Genomic DNA, 15,029 nt, shown 5'->3' on the forward strand with positions numbered 1-15,029 from the left:
ACCATCTTGATAACAGCTTTCAATTCACAGCAACAATGCCACTTCTTAATGAAATTTGTGCATCTATCTATTCTTGGATAATACTTGTAATGAGCCCCAAATAGATACCAGGAGAAAGAGTAAAGAATCTGAAGGAAAGAGGAGCAGCAAAAATAAAAGATGAAAAGGAAAACTGTGATAAATAATTGCACTGCTCCTTTCATGCAATTAAAAAGCGTATCAGAGGAAAACATTAGCTTACTGAGTGCTTACAGGAGTTTTAGAGCTCTACTGTCAGTTCAATTAAAAAAAAATACCCCAGTAACAGCACACTGATTTCTAAAAGAGATGACATTCTCCATCAGCCTGAGATGGTCTCTGTGACACTGACAGCCACCTCCACCTCCATGTCCTTTGGAGCATTATAGCCTACCCAGGTTGATCTCAGACTGTCAGGGCTCAAACACAGCTGTTCCTTTGCTGTAAACCAAACAGCCCAGCCTTCCGCTTTCTATGGCAACAACAGTGAGCCCTTCGCAATCTGACCTGCTGAGGAAAACCTGCTGTTAATTAAATGTTAATTGCCTTAATGCAGTCTGCATTATGTGGAAAAACGTAAGTTATTTTAAACTGTATTTTAAAGAAAACATCTGAGGCTTAAAATGTCAGGCAGAGACACCTTATAAATTGACAGATAAATATTGCTTTTGCCCCTTTGGTGTTAGAAGAGATTCTTCTCTTCTAGATAGAGACATGTTTTTATATTACTTTGCAGATGTTCAGGTAGCAACTGTTTCAGACAATTTAATTTTTATTTCTGTGAAAACCACAAATTACCATCATTAGTAGCCAATTTAAAATGATATTAAGATGTATTGATTCTTTCTATTATATCAATTATTTCTTTTTTTTTTAAAATACATCAGAAACCCAGTCCTTTCTAACTTCAGCAGACTGAGTGTGTGATTCAATTGAAGGATCTTGATTTCTGGATAAACATGGATGCCTCTGTGCTGCCCCTTCATGCAACCACCTTCAGAGGGACCATGCCACCTGTGAATCACTGACAGGAGCCCCAAGAAAATAGGACTGCCCACTTCCCAACTCTGAGAGTTTCTCTAGACCAACCAATTCCCTCCTGCAACCTGCTGCTTAAACAATTTGCCTTCTATTAAACTACTTAGCACCTCAGCAAGCAGACCTCATTACTGCAGCAGTTTTTCTGCTAGTTTGGCCCAGGCTCTGCAGGGACTTTCAACCCCTGAGAGAGGGTGGTGAAGGAAGAAGCTAGAAAATGCAAAATGACCTTTGGGGTGACAGAGGAACACTCTCACCCTAGACGGTTGCACTGGCCAAAATTCAGTTTAATGGCTGACAATCTCAGCTCTATTAACCAGCATTTAGAGCTGGAAGATGGGTGATTGCTCACTCCAGCCCCTGCACTGTCCACATTTGCAGGGCAGAAGTAACTGCCTGGGTGTTCACAGGAGGAAGCTGAGACCCACCAAGAGCCACGGGCACAGAGCTGGGAAAGGTGGGCCTGACTGAGTTTATTACACTGCTTTTCCTCCGGACTGAGTTTATTTCGTATTTTAAGTTATGCGGACTGCTGTGAATGCTGTGATGGTCTGTGCGGGCATTACATGTAACACAACTGCAGACTGCTTTGGGGATACTGACATTTCCTAGAGAAGCTATTTGCCCTGTGTTTGCCATGTGGTCTTTTTCTTTTGTCCTGATACCAGCCATGGTGATAGCTGAGACTAATTTCTAAGATTTCACTGAAGATTGACTTGACTTGCTTGAACTGTGCTGTAACTTCTTTTCTACTCTCTTTCTTACAGAAAAAAAAAGGAAAAAGAATTAAAGAATTAAAGAATTTGGTTTATTCCCATTTATGTTTGGCTGACTCAAGAAGCACAAGAAGCAGTGTGGGTGAAACAAGGTTCCCCACCATGGGTGCTTGTGTAAAATCACTGGTCATGTATGTATGTATGTTGCCCAAACTGTCTTTCAGGAAGAACGATTTGGCAAGGGTGTAAAAGACAGACTGGTGGCACCATCTACAAATGTGTAATTCTTTCTCCTTTCCTTTTTTACTCATATACGATATGCAAAGGCAAAATATCAAAGTTGTACCGCAGTAATGATGGATCGACTTCACCTTCTTTGCCAGTGCAAATGGGTGTAACACACCAGGTTCCAGTGGTTTACACAGGCAGCACACGCTGTGTAAAATAAGCTGCATCTGTGCTGTAGTAGCCTCTGCACAGGGATGTGGAAATACTGCTTCTGTGATTTGATACAAACCTATTTATAGCCTCAGAATTTAACCCCACAGAAAGGAAGCTACCGAGGGAAGAAGCTAGTAGAGGCAAGTGCTGTTAGGGAATCACCAGCACTGCCAGCACAGCCCAAGGTCCCATCTAAACACAGAGCCGGCATTCATGGGCACACTGATTTTCCAGGGACCTGTCCCTCTCTCAACCACATCTGGATTCAATCCCCAATGTTTACAAAGCTGGGGAGTGTCTCGGTGGTTTTAGACTGTTATGTGCATTATTTTTCTCATCTTAAAGCAGCCCATGTAGAGAAAAATACAGGACTTCAGTAACAGTTACCAGCATGATTTGCTTTTATTACCTTTCTGTTCAAGACCCTTGTTTCCCCTTGTAGCATGTCAAATTGCCCCCAAAACCATATTATACAGCAGAGAAATGTCGTTCACACTTCACTGGCTATTGATTTACTTTATTTATTGGTACAAAATCAGGCTGAGATAAACATTTTGTCCCCTATTTCCACTATTGTAAGCGATATAGTTCACTGCAAGATAGGCAAACCCCAATGTGCTGGGTCACGATTCGACATGGCTTTCTAATCAATGTGTGAAAAATTACCTAATGAATAATGGGTTGCACATTTCCACAAACAAATTAACCAGGGTGAGAGTGAAACTAATGATTATATTTATCTAATGTAATTTCACATCTGTTACTAGAGCTAGTAATTTTTTTTCTTCTTTCCATGGCGTCCTTAGAATTACAGCCCAGCTTTTGAGAGACAGACGTTTTACATCCGTTTAAAAAGATAATGCTCAGATTTATTAGATACATACTTTTAAAACCACAGGATATTTGGGGAGTTTGTTATTTTGCAGTACTTCAAAGGGGTTGAACTGCATTTTGAAACATGACGTGGCTCTCAGACTGGAGCCCAGGTGCTCAGACTCACACCTCCTCCTGCACAAGAAACAAAAGTGATTTTCTTCTCCAATATACAGCCAGTTGAGATACATGCTGATAATTTTCACTGAGGTTAAGCTAGCCATTCACAGATGAAAAAGTATGACAGTGGGAAGGAACCTCATGGTCTTGTTCTTTATCTCTTTCTTAAAGCAGATTTGCCTCTTCCTGGTGAAATTATCAGTTTTGTAAAACAAATGTTCCCAGAGCCCAACTGCCAACTCCATACAGGATCAGCAAGAGCCTGGAGCCTAATGCGGCAGTTGCTTCCCAGAATGGGTAAAGCAATTGGGTCTGTGGGGTTTACTTTCCCATGGTGTTTTCATTCTCCAGCCACACTAAAAAGTTATGTTTGGGCTGTCAAAAGTGGGGTTTGGGCACCATTCCTGGCCTCCAAACTATGAGGCATTAATTCATCTGTCAATGTTCTTCTAATAGAAGTGTTTCAAAGAAGGACCTGTAAGACAGGCCATGAGGCAAGGAGAAGGAGGTTTCCTCCTTCCTGCTAGGGTTTCCTCCACCTAATGCTGACTCACCTTGATCCCCGTGGGGAGATATAGAGAACCCCACTGCTGCAAACACCTTCCTTCATGCTGCCAGGGGCTGTACCTGTTCTGTCATATCCAGCAGCTCGCAGCTGTCTTTAAAAATCTTGCAAGAAAACCAAAAGTCTCCAAATGATGTCACTACTTGAGTCAACATTATTAAAAAATTTCACAACCTGTCTCAGTCGTCTTGGCAGCTTTCATAAGGATTTATTATCCAGAGAGAGAGAAGAAAGGGGGCTGAGAGTGAGCAGAGGTTTGAAAGTCATTGTACCGAGAGTTTAATTATTCTGTTTTTCACTGAAGTTGAAAGTATTGAGGAAAATCTAGCCAATTTCATATTACCTCATTTGATTAAAGAAGTTGTATGATTGTTCAGAATATGTAATTGCCATTCAGCACTGCTGAACTGAAAAAAAATCTTTTTGACTTCACATCCTTAATACTTGGTGATATTTAGTAGCCCTACTGGATTAGCCAAACAAAGCTTAGAAAATGACACCAGCTTTATTCTGACGACATTCTGATAGCTGATTTGGCTGAAAATTATGAGTAACTCAACGTGTGTTTCTGTTTGGATTTGTTGGGGGGGTAATTTTTAGTAGTACACATTTTTCTCATGAACATTAGGAAAACTCCTGTATTGTCCCACGCCAGAAATGGGACAATGTGTAACTTCATGGGTGGATTTCCAAAACACAGGGAATAAAGCTTGGTACAATATCATGTTTATTACATGGAGAAAGACATGCAGACATGCCTTAGGTGCGTGCTGCAGTACCAGTTTGCATTTGGCTTCTTTATTGACAGACTCTAAATGTGTACCACTACATTTAAAAAAAACAAACCCTGCAGATGGCTCTCATTCCCTTCAGTGCTGGGTCCAGAAATAAATTACCTTGTTCTAGCTGGAAGCTTGTGGAACAGCTGAAGAACATTCTGTCTGGGTCAGCCTTAAGCTGTTTATTTACGAAGCAGACTTCTGGCTCTCTTGTTTTGGAGACTTCTTGTTCCACCAATTGCAGGCAAGGTAGTCCATGTACTGCTAGCACATTACCCTGTGAATAATGGGTTGCACAATTCCACAGAGAAATTAGCCAGGGACACAGACACTAGCAAGTATCAGCCAGCCTGGCGATGGTTAATCAGATCCCTTCTGTGGCGGCATTTTCTGCAGTGGCTTGTTATCCTCCACCTGTTCAGTATAGGACCCTGGTGAAACACCTGAAGAGGAATGTTTCTGACCTCTGAGGTGTGAATGGACTTGATGCATGCATTCCAGCTGCTGTCAGCTCATGGAGATTGAGGTACATGTTGCCACTGGGGCAGGCAGGGAGGTACCTGTGCCAGATACGTCCTCTGCTCCAGGCTGGCTGAGTAGCTCAGCACACACTGCCTGGTTCAGGGCTAGCTCCACCCAGAGCTGGTGGAGTTCTGAGGCACATGGGATGGAAGCTGGAAAACAGCATGAAAACAGCAGGCACAACCCTAGAGATGGGCTCTTGTGTAGCCACACTGTCCCAAACTTGTGATTGCTTAAACATACCATTCTTCCCAAAACAGCTTTTCTTCCCTACCCTGAGCACGATGGCTGTAGCAAGTCCTGGGCACAGGCCTTGCACAGCCTGCAGAGCATGCAGTGGGAGGGCTTTGACAAGGCACTGCAAACCCAGGCTGTTGCTTTATTGCTAAGGACTGCCTTGACAAGGACAAAGCAATTGTGAGCAGCCATAGGTAGAGTTGCTTGGGGACTGAGCTCAGGGAAATATCTGACAGTTGTTGACAACAAGCACCTCATTCAACATACTCAGTTATTTTTTGCTTCTCCTTTATCTAGCGCATTTGATTCAGTTAAAGCCACTTAGCCTAAGTCAGGCTCTCTCAGTCCTGGAGATGTAACTCAATACAAAGAAGTCCTGGTTTTATAATAATTCACTGATCACTGCATGGACATTTGTTGATGGAGAAAGTAGTGAACTCTGTTGACCGAAGACCACAAAGGGTGATCACGGAAACAAGTCAGAGCTGTCCAGAGGGACTCAGAGCATCTATATCAAAAGCACACATGGCAAGATAAACCAAGCATCAGCTTCTGCAATACATGTGGTCTGAGTGTCTCAGCCTGAGTACAGAAGGAGGTCACACTGGAGAGGCACAGCGTGACTTCAGTCTCCATGCCTCTTCCTGGTAACCAGGCTGCACGGCTTGCATTTCTCGTTTCCCCTCTGGTAGAAATTTCTCACTGAGAGTTTTGACAATTTTCAAATAATGTCGTGGAGAGTGTGACAACATGAGAGTACAAGCACAGTGATGCAGTAAATAGTTACATTATTAGAAAGGCAGATGCTGGCACTGAAGCAGGGTTGTTGGCCTAAAAAAATAGATTAGGAGGATGAAAACAGAAAAAATCTGTGAGGTATCAGAAGCGGTTGATAGCATAATAACATTCATATGCAAGCAAAGGTTTTCTGTGGCAATGTGAATCAGCTTACATGCTAATATGACCAGTAAATAAACCATGGTAAGATTCTGGAACTGATATTCTTACTCACCAAATACAACTCTAGGCCAGTGAATCATGTCTGGGATTGCATTTTGGACTCCAAGCCCTGGTGCTGGATCTCAGTGTGCAAGACAAAGTCCTGCAACGGCACCCAAGTCACACCCAGCCATCTACAGACAACCTAAATTCAACCTAAAAACCTGGTGTTTTGTATCTCCTATTGTTTAAAGTCCTCAGAGGTATGCCCTGAGTAAGTACAGGGACACTTGAACATGCTCTGGTAACTAAACTGAAGCCAGCAAGGGGTGTTTAGAGCAAGGCTGCTGCAACCTGGCTTCCCACTTCCATGATCAAGAAGATCAGGGTCTCCTCACCGTGCTGTGAAGGCCTGTTATCCTTCTCTTGTGCCTACTCTCCTCTCCCCAAACCACTATAAACTGCAGTCTGAATTCAGCCGATACTAATTAAATTCAAGAGTATCTGAGGATTTTCTGAGTGCCCCCAGAGTCCAGCGGCCCATGCACAACCTAACAATCTAATATTTGGAGAGCCTGGGCACCAGCAACTCCAACATAAGGCTTGAAGATTTTCAGGTACCACTACCTTGAAAATCGCCCCTAACTGCATTGATGCAGGCACCCAAACCAACTGGGAATGTGTTGAAAACACAAGTCCACCTTTAGCAAATGAAGAAGTGCTGCTATAAAACTTGGTAAAGTCTACTGTTCTCTAGGATAATCCCGTAAAGCAGAACACTCAAAGAGCAATGCAACAAAACTCAGGAACACTCTAGCTGCCACCATGTCAGCTGCCTGTGCTTAAGTGCAGGACATTGTAGGTCGCTACAACATGCTGCATTATGGATGTTTTTCCACAGGAATGCAAAACTGAGAGAAACTTTCATGTGTTGCTTTCTTGTACCAAAAGGCAGGGAAGACTCAGGAGTAAGCAAAGGCATCTCATACAGGTATTCACAAGAGAAGGCTAGTCTCTCAAAAGCTGTGGAAGTGATGGCCTGGCATCACACACAGCTACTCTTGGTCAGCACAGCTCAGCTAGAGCACAAGACGGACTCTGACTGCCTTTCCAGTCAAGCTGCTTCCCTGGCAGCCTCTCAAGAAACTTGTGCTGAGGCAAACAGGACATCATCAAGATTTTCCACTGCTACACAGACCCCGATAAGAGGCAGGGTATCTGTCTCAGTACATAGAAGGAGGAAGGCTTTTGCCACTTAACAGTTTGCTGATAGGTCAAGTGCCAGCTCATCTGAATCTTTTCTGCCAGTTTGGAAATTAGAAGACCTATATGTTTTCTAGGTCTTCTAGAAGGCATCAAGGTCATTTGGTGCATCAAAGTCATCATTTCATGGATGCATCAAAGTAATTTCATGGAAGTTCACCACTGAAGTGGCACACATGATGTTCGCTAAGGTGAGGGTGAAAATCACAGCCAGGGATGGTGTGTTAAATCCTTTTTCAACCTGGTGTGATTCATACAGCTAAAAAAAAGAGTGTGTGATGTGTGATGTGTCAAAATCATTAGAGGCATCAGTGAAAGCAGAAGTAGGCACATAGACAATCTTTCATGTAAAGGATCCCAAACTGCCTTACTCATAAATTAATTCTGAAGCTAGAGATAAAACACAGGATCAAGAACAGAAAGGTGGCCAGGATCAGAACAGTGCAAATAATGGAAAGAAGAAAACTCTGTATTGGTAGAGACTTTGGGCAGAACAGTTGGGAAGATGTTATTTGGTAAAGAAGAAAATTCTGAACTAGTTGTGGAATTTTACAAGAAGCTAGTGAAAGTACCAAGAGGATTAAAATTGATGGAACTTGGCAGCCTATGTTACTTTGAAGAAGAGACTTTAGCTACCAAAACACTTAGATACTTTTCAAAAAGAAATACCTGCAGCACTGGATGCTTTAATTTAGCAAGAAATGGTGTAAGCAGCTGCTGCCGAAGTTATAACATAAAGAAAGATGTGTATGGAAGGCATCAACAAGTAATAGGCTGGCTTTATGTTTTGGGGGTAATTGATTGACTATAGCATCCATGAATGAAGTCTACAGATCTACACCCTACTGGAGAGGCTAAGAGAGGAGAAGATAATGAATGAAGAACTATTAGAGCAATTTATTCTAGACAGAACAAAAATAATCTCCAACAGAAATGAGAAAAGTCTGATTTAAGTGAAGATACAAACCACATGATGAGTGGCAGCAGCTTCTGAGTGTGAGAGCTAAGAAGGCAGCAGCTTCTGGTGTGATACACAAAGGCCAGAGCAACCAGCTCTGATCCCACATCTTTCAGAAAGCATCTCCACTGTAGCTGTCTCTACCTAGGTGGGGTCCTGCAGGGCCCAGCAGGATTCCCCACACCTGCAGGGATCTGTCCTGCCACAGTTCTGGCAGACATGAGCTTAAAATTGCCCAGGAGTTAAAGCAGAAAGGGCAAAGTGACAGTAACATAAAATATAGCAGAATTATCTTTTGAGTATTTCTTACAGTAATTAAAATTTCAAGAATAAAGTACGAGTTGTTTATTTGCTACCAAGACCTGAAGATAAGAACACAAGCTGACAACAAATACAGTTGTGGGTGTTAATTACTGCTTATAATAGACACAAAGATTAGAGTCACTAACTGTACCAAGTGTAATTCTTTACTTAGTAATTTAATATTCTTCCCATCATCTCAATGCATTTTTATATGTCTGACCTTCTGTAGACTTCTCATTTTGTTCTCCAGTTGAAAGAGCAAAGCTGGTTAATTTCTGGTGACATTTTGTGGCTGTGTAGCTGCTGAAATACATTTTTACACTTGGTTTTGTTTATAAATCCAAATTCTGTGAATGTCTGCCTAGCAATACAGTCCCGTGAGCCAAGTGCCATTTCTGAAATGAGAGCCCCCTCCCTTCCATTCCTGAAATGACAGCCTCCCTTCCAGGCACTCCCTGAGTGAGTCCTGGCCTTGAAGGCACAAGGGACACCCAAGAGCACCATGTAATGGCTGTGTCTATGGGAAAGAACAGATAGACCATACTATGCCCCCTTCAAATATCATGTCTTCCACTCACTTGGCATATCATTGACTTACATTGTGACTGTGGCACAACCAAATCCTCTGTATACCATGACATGAGGAGTCCTCATGATACAGTCAAATTTTGTTTTGCCCAGACTGCAGTATCCGGCAGAAAGTTCAGTATCACAGCTTTTCACTATATCAGAATTTCATCATAAAATAATGTTTATACCTTAAGATAGGTAATGGTGCTTCCTCTTAGTTATGAGATACCAAAAATAGGGGAGGGTGCTCATAGTCATTTTGAAATGCTCTTTAAAAAGTTAGCAAAAAAATAAACCTTAAAAGCTTGTAAAAGAGCCACAGGGAATCATAGCTGCCACTTAAATTATATTAAAGGGCAATAAATTGAAACCAGTAAAAAAGAAATGTGTCCTTACAGGGTGCATCGTCAGCTTATGAAATTCACTGTAGCAGGAGGTCAGTGAAAGAAAGTCCATAGTTTGTTTTTTTCCAAAGTACTTTTTGGATCACTACCATGATACTTCCAGCGCTGTGAGAAAAGGCTAATCAAGCTTCATACTCCAAGGCACAGACTGCGTATGGGGGTCAGGAGAGAACGTCACCCTCACAGACAGTATATTAAGCATATTCTGCATTTTCCCTCTCGACCTTCGAAGAAGGCTAAGGATCTCTGCAGAACAGTTGCGTAACCTCCAGTGGCAAATCCTACACAGACACCTCTGGATTCCTCCCTCCCCAGGACTGATTCTCCTCTGGCAGATTTCAAAGCTCATAAAAGTGTAATTTTAGCTCTGAAAACTGTATTTAAGCATAAGCATTGATGAATGATACAAGGTAAAGGTGAAGCAGAGCTCTTGAGCCACAAAGACGGTCTCAGGAGAAGCTGAAGCAGGCACAATTTATTGGCAAATAAGAGATGCAACCTCCCATGCGCGCCATTGTACAATATCCCAGGTGGAAGACAAAGACGAGTTCATCTGGGCACAAGCCCTGGCTGTGAGAAGCATGACAAGAGAGACACCCTCCTGTGTTTTTTCCCTGAGGAGTAGTAGTAAATCTCACAGAGGGCCTTATGTGGCTATTAATGCAGTTCTTTGAGCACTACTCAAATAAAAGAGGATGACAGTTAATCAAAGAGAATCCCCCACTGCATCCCAGGCATGACCAGCCCCTCTGGCACTTGCTGCTATTCTTCTTGTGAGGAGGTGACAAATTAAAACCATGCTGTCCCTACTCCCCCCCATCCACCAAGATCACCTCTGTTTTCCTCTCACAGCTGCATCACTGCCAGTGATCATCAGTCCATGATGTTTTAAAGGAGCCTATGGGTTGTATGTCTTTTGAGGCAAATTCTGCTTCTCTAAGTTAAGCCATGGCTGTCAGCTGTCTTTCCCAGAGATTCTGGGTACATTGCATGTGTTACTGAAGTCAAACTGACTCTCAGGCCCCAGCTCCTACCTATGGCTGGATGGGCCATCGTGGCACAAGCTGTGGTCAGACAATTGAACACGGTCTGTGTGTGGTCCTCTTACTCCTTTCAGTAAAGAGAGTTTATAGAATGGAGGAAAGCTTTCTGGCAGAACAGTTTAGAGCACAAATCCCACAGATCTTCATACATACATCTTCTGAACTTACAGCCAGGTCAGCATGGGCTTTAAAGACTGCTGGATCAGGACCATTGTTTCTTTGTCCCTTTTGTCCAAGCTGTAGCTCTATTACAGCTATCACACAGTTGAGATAATTCTGTGATACTACAGTATGCTAATTCCTAAGGATTCCTCTTCCTTTTGTAGAATTCAGATTTCTCCTATGTTTGTAGCACACATGGGGAAAAACTAAAATTCCTTTGTTCTTTCTTCTGTCTCTTTGCTGAAAGGCTGAAGAGGCCATGCTTCCCAGACCAACCACTCTGAGCTCAGCCTTAATGGCAGGCAGGGGGTGGTTGTCTCCATGTCAGGGCTTGCTTTAAAAAAAAACAGGGATCTTAATTCCAGTTTTGGAAATGAAGAAGAGTTTGCTATTAGCTCTCATATTAATAATTTAGAAAATACATGCCCAATCACTTGTGTTCTCTCGGTTCTCTCTGAACACAGCTGCAGACTGCATTAGGTGTTAGGGTGAATGGATATATTTCAGATGAGATATTTGTACTGAATTATTAGGGTAGTCTGTATTACAAAATTACTAATAAACATTGCTTCTGGCTCAATTTAGCCTGAACTCAGTGAACCTAGCCAGTGGTGAGAAATCAAAAACTCCGAAATACCCGATGAATGAATCTAACTAATCAAGAAACCCTGCAGGAAGTAGATGCCAGGATTAATGAGCCAGTGGTTTCACCATGCCATGCTGTTATTTCTTCACATAAATGCCCTCAGATGAGATTACCTTTGTCATGAAAAGGAGAAAAGGAAGGTTACATACTTTCAACTGACAGGTTAACTGCCATACCTCCATTACTGCAAGATACATTTTCATGTGCAAAGATTTTTATTCTGAAAAATGAAAATTTAAAGACCACAACACAAATTAAACCACATTTTTATTTCCAGAAGCAGGGATCATTGCTGCTAGTACAATAATATAATCCTGCTGCAATGTTATCTGATCCTTTGCCTTGCGCAAACTTTCCTCTGATGTTAGTAATTGCTCAGTGAATGCAATCTCCAGCAGCAGGTAAGAGCAGATTCTGCCTTCCACAGGGATTTGAGGAGAGGAGGAGAGGAGAGGAGAGAGAGAGTGTCAAAGCATTTCATCAAGAGAGCAAATGAAAGGTTCAGTGACATTATCGTTATGTATATTCCTTAGACATTAGGGGTGATGTTGTGTTTAGAGGGAAGTAAACCTACGTGGATATGTGCCGGTGTGGAAATGAATCCATATATAAAAACGTAAATCTCAGTCAACTTATATGCTGTGTGGAATTGCTCAAAGATAAAATGCACCTTAAAATAAGCAAAGAAGCCTAGCTTGTAACAGCCCCAGTGCCTGGTGTTAGATACTTAGTCAGTAATAGGCTAATTGTTATTCAGCATAAATGTTCCCTCTCAATTTACATGGAATTCACTCATTTATTTTGATCACTTCATGTGAATGAAGTAAAGCTGTTCATGTTTTTAGGCAGAACTGGTCAGTGCTGCTTAATTTTTATCTCTTAACATCGGCATGAGATTTTTGTAATAAAATCATTCACACACAACCTGTAACATGTATGTGTGAAACCTGAGGCCCCTTCATTTCATCCATGTTAAATACATAAGAGCATCAGCTTAGATGCTTTGTGTTGCAAAGCTTCGGCTGGTGCTAAGGGTATGTATAATTTCAAAAATCTCCAGGACTCAGAACAAGAAGATCTATTGCCATGGAAACAAATATTGTATCGAAGTTGGGTAGGATCAAAAACCTTTGCTCATAACCAGAACAGTTGCATTAGAATATGGAAGAAATGATGGATGTTTTAGGAATGAGTATTATGCCAAAGGACCTTTGTAAGACCCCTTCCATAGAGCTTCAGCATTCAGGATCAAGTTGGCTCTTACAGGTTGCGTCTCAATCCTCTGCCCCCAGCCAGAGAGAGCATTTTCCTCTACCGTTAAAAAGCACATATTTTTAAAAGATCTTCCATAGCAGACTTTATGATGTTCCTACATCATAAAGCTGTCCTGCTTATAGCAATATAAAGCAACTATAAAAATTACGTGCTTGTAAACAACCCTCCATACATTTGGAAGAAATAGAGTGAGTTTTGCACTCCTCTGCGCATACATGGAGACTTCTTGTCTCCTTGGCGGACCATGGCATTGGGAAGGCACCGCTGTACAATTGAGAATAACCAGGGACACCTAGATGGGCCAACGCTTCCCTTGGCCCAGGCAGAGGCACCCGTGGGACAGAGGAGCTGCCAGTGCATTGACCAGCCCTGCTCCATCGGCACCCTATGGGGTAAGGAGCCTGGGGGTGCTATTGACCAGTCCTGCTCCAAAGGCACCCTCTGTGCCAATCTCTTTATAGCTGATCTCTATACTGATCCTGAATTTCAAACTCAGAAACTAAACTGATCCTGAATTTCAAACTGGGTGCACAGGAGCAACTGCTTGGCCACACTTGGAAGCAGAGGGAGGGCTGAAAGAAGAGACAGGTCATGGTGACCTCTTACCCCAGGCATCACCATGGTGTGGATTATGGTAGGGGACCTGTCTTGCCTTGCCTGTCCTACTCCAGGGGGAGCATCCTGGGCTGTTTCAGCACCTCCATGAGCAGGCTCCTGCAGAAGGGCGCGGGGCTGCTTCCTCAGGTGACCCCCAGTGGACTCACTCACGGCCTGTATCACCAATAATTTATTCTGCTTTTATTTCTCTTTTAAATTAGATATGCATGCATAATAGGCACTTTGGAGCGGGCAAGGACCCTTCTGCGGGTGCCTATGGAGCCGGGTACTCTCAGGTGTGTAATTAAGAGGTGTGTAATTGATGTACAAGGAGAAGAGATCTCAGTGCATTGCATTAAAAAGAAGCAAAGGGCGAGGGGGGGAGGAAGAAACAAAGAAAGAAAACCAAACCGTGCTGCACGGTGGCCACCGAAGCCCTCCACTCTTTTCTCCCTTGCGGAGAAGTTTACGCGGATGTGAACAGAGGGGTTCCTCTTCCGTGGGGCTTGCCCCTCAGCAGCCACTCAACTCATTTCAGAGACGGCAGAAAGGTCCGGGGCCAAGCGCTCTCCGCTCCCGCTGCCCCCCGCTCTCACCCCTTCACCACTCAGCTCACAGTTTAAAGACAAACCACGCAGAAAGATTAACAAAAGTTTATTAGTCATGAAGTATTAAAATCGTGATAAATGAAAGGCTTCAATGCAAAGTTCAAGCAAGCAAACTATCCCCAAACTTGAGACAAAGGACTTGGTGAATCCTACAGAAGGAAGTCCTGTCTTTTTTTTTTTTTTTATGTTTTTTGCCTGCGGTTCAAGACACCTCTCATATCTCACACATCACATCAAAATCTATATTTTTTCATATCACTTACTGAAAATGATTTTATTTATCCATTCACATTAACTTGATATAAACGTGTCCGGAAAAGTCAAGTAATATGTTTTATATTAGATCAAACATTTAAGAAACCCAAAATTCAATAAATAAGCACAGACAATAAGTTAAAACATATCACGAATCGACCAGTATGTAACGAGAATGCTTTATCTACACAAAACATCCTATTTCACATCGTATGATCATTCCTCCAGCGGCCCTGCCCTGCGGCGGGGTGACCGGCACATGCAGGCGGGCAGGCCGCGGGGCCGAACCGGGCCGGGCCGATGCGGGCCGGGCGGGGCGGGAGCCGCGGCGGTGCCTCCGCCGGCGGCAGCGGAAGATACAGGAGGGAGAATAGCAGCAAAACGTAAATAAATGCGTAAATAAAGGTGGGGCGGATCGGCAACTCAACTGTCACGGAACCAAAGATCCGGAAAGGGAAGTGCTCTTGCCTTTTTTTTTGCCTTCCCCCCCCCCCCCCCCCCCATTTTCCTCCCCCGCGTGCTTTACTTTTATAAAAATTTTTTTTTTTTTTTTTTTTTTGCTTGTTTTCCTTTTTCTCCATCTCTCTCGCTTGTAAATGCTTTATCAAAACGGGTTTGATTCTCTCTGGGGTCTCTGTGCCGCTCCGCGCACCCGCCCGGCCGCCCCCATAGACGGCGCCCTCTCAGCGGAGGGGGC

This window comes from Pezoporus wallicus, unplaced genomic scaffold (assembly GCF_028554395.1).
Source record: "Pezoporus wallicus isolate ANWC-B61680 ecotype Strahan unplaced genomic scaffold, APGP_CSIRO_Pwel_v1 scaffold_2696, whole genome shotgun sequence".
Lineage (NCBI taxonomy): Eukaryota > Metazoa > Chordata > Aves > Psittaciformes > Psittacidae > Pezoporus > Pezoporus wallicus.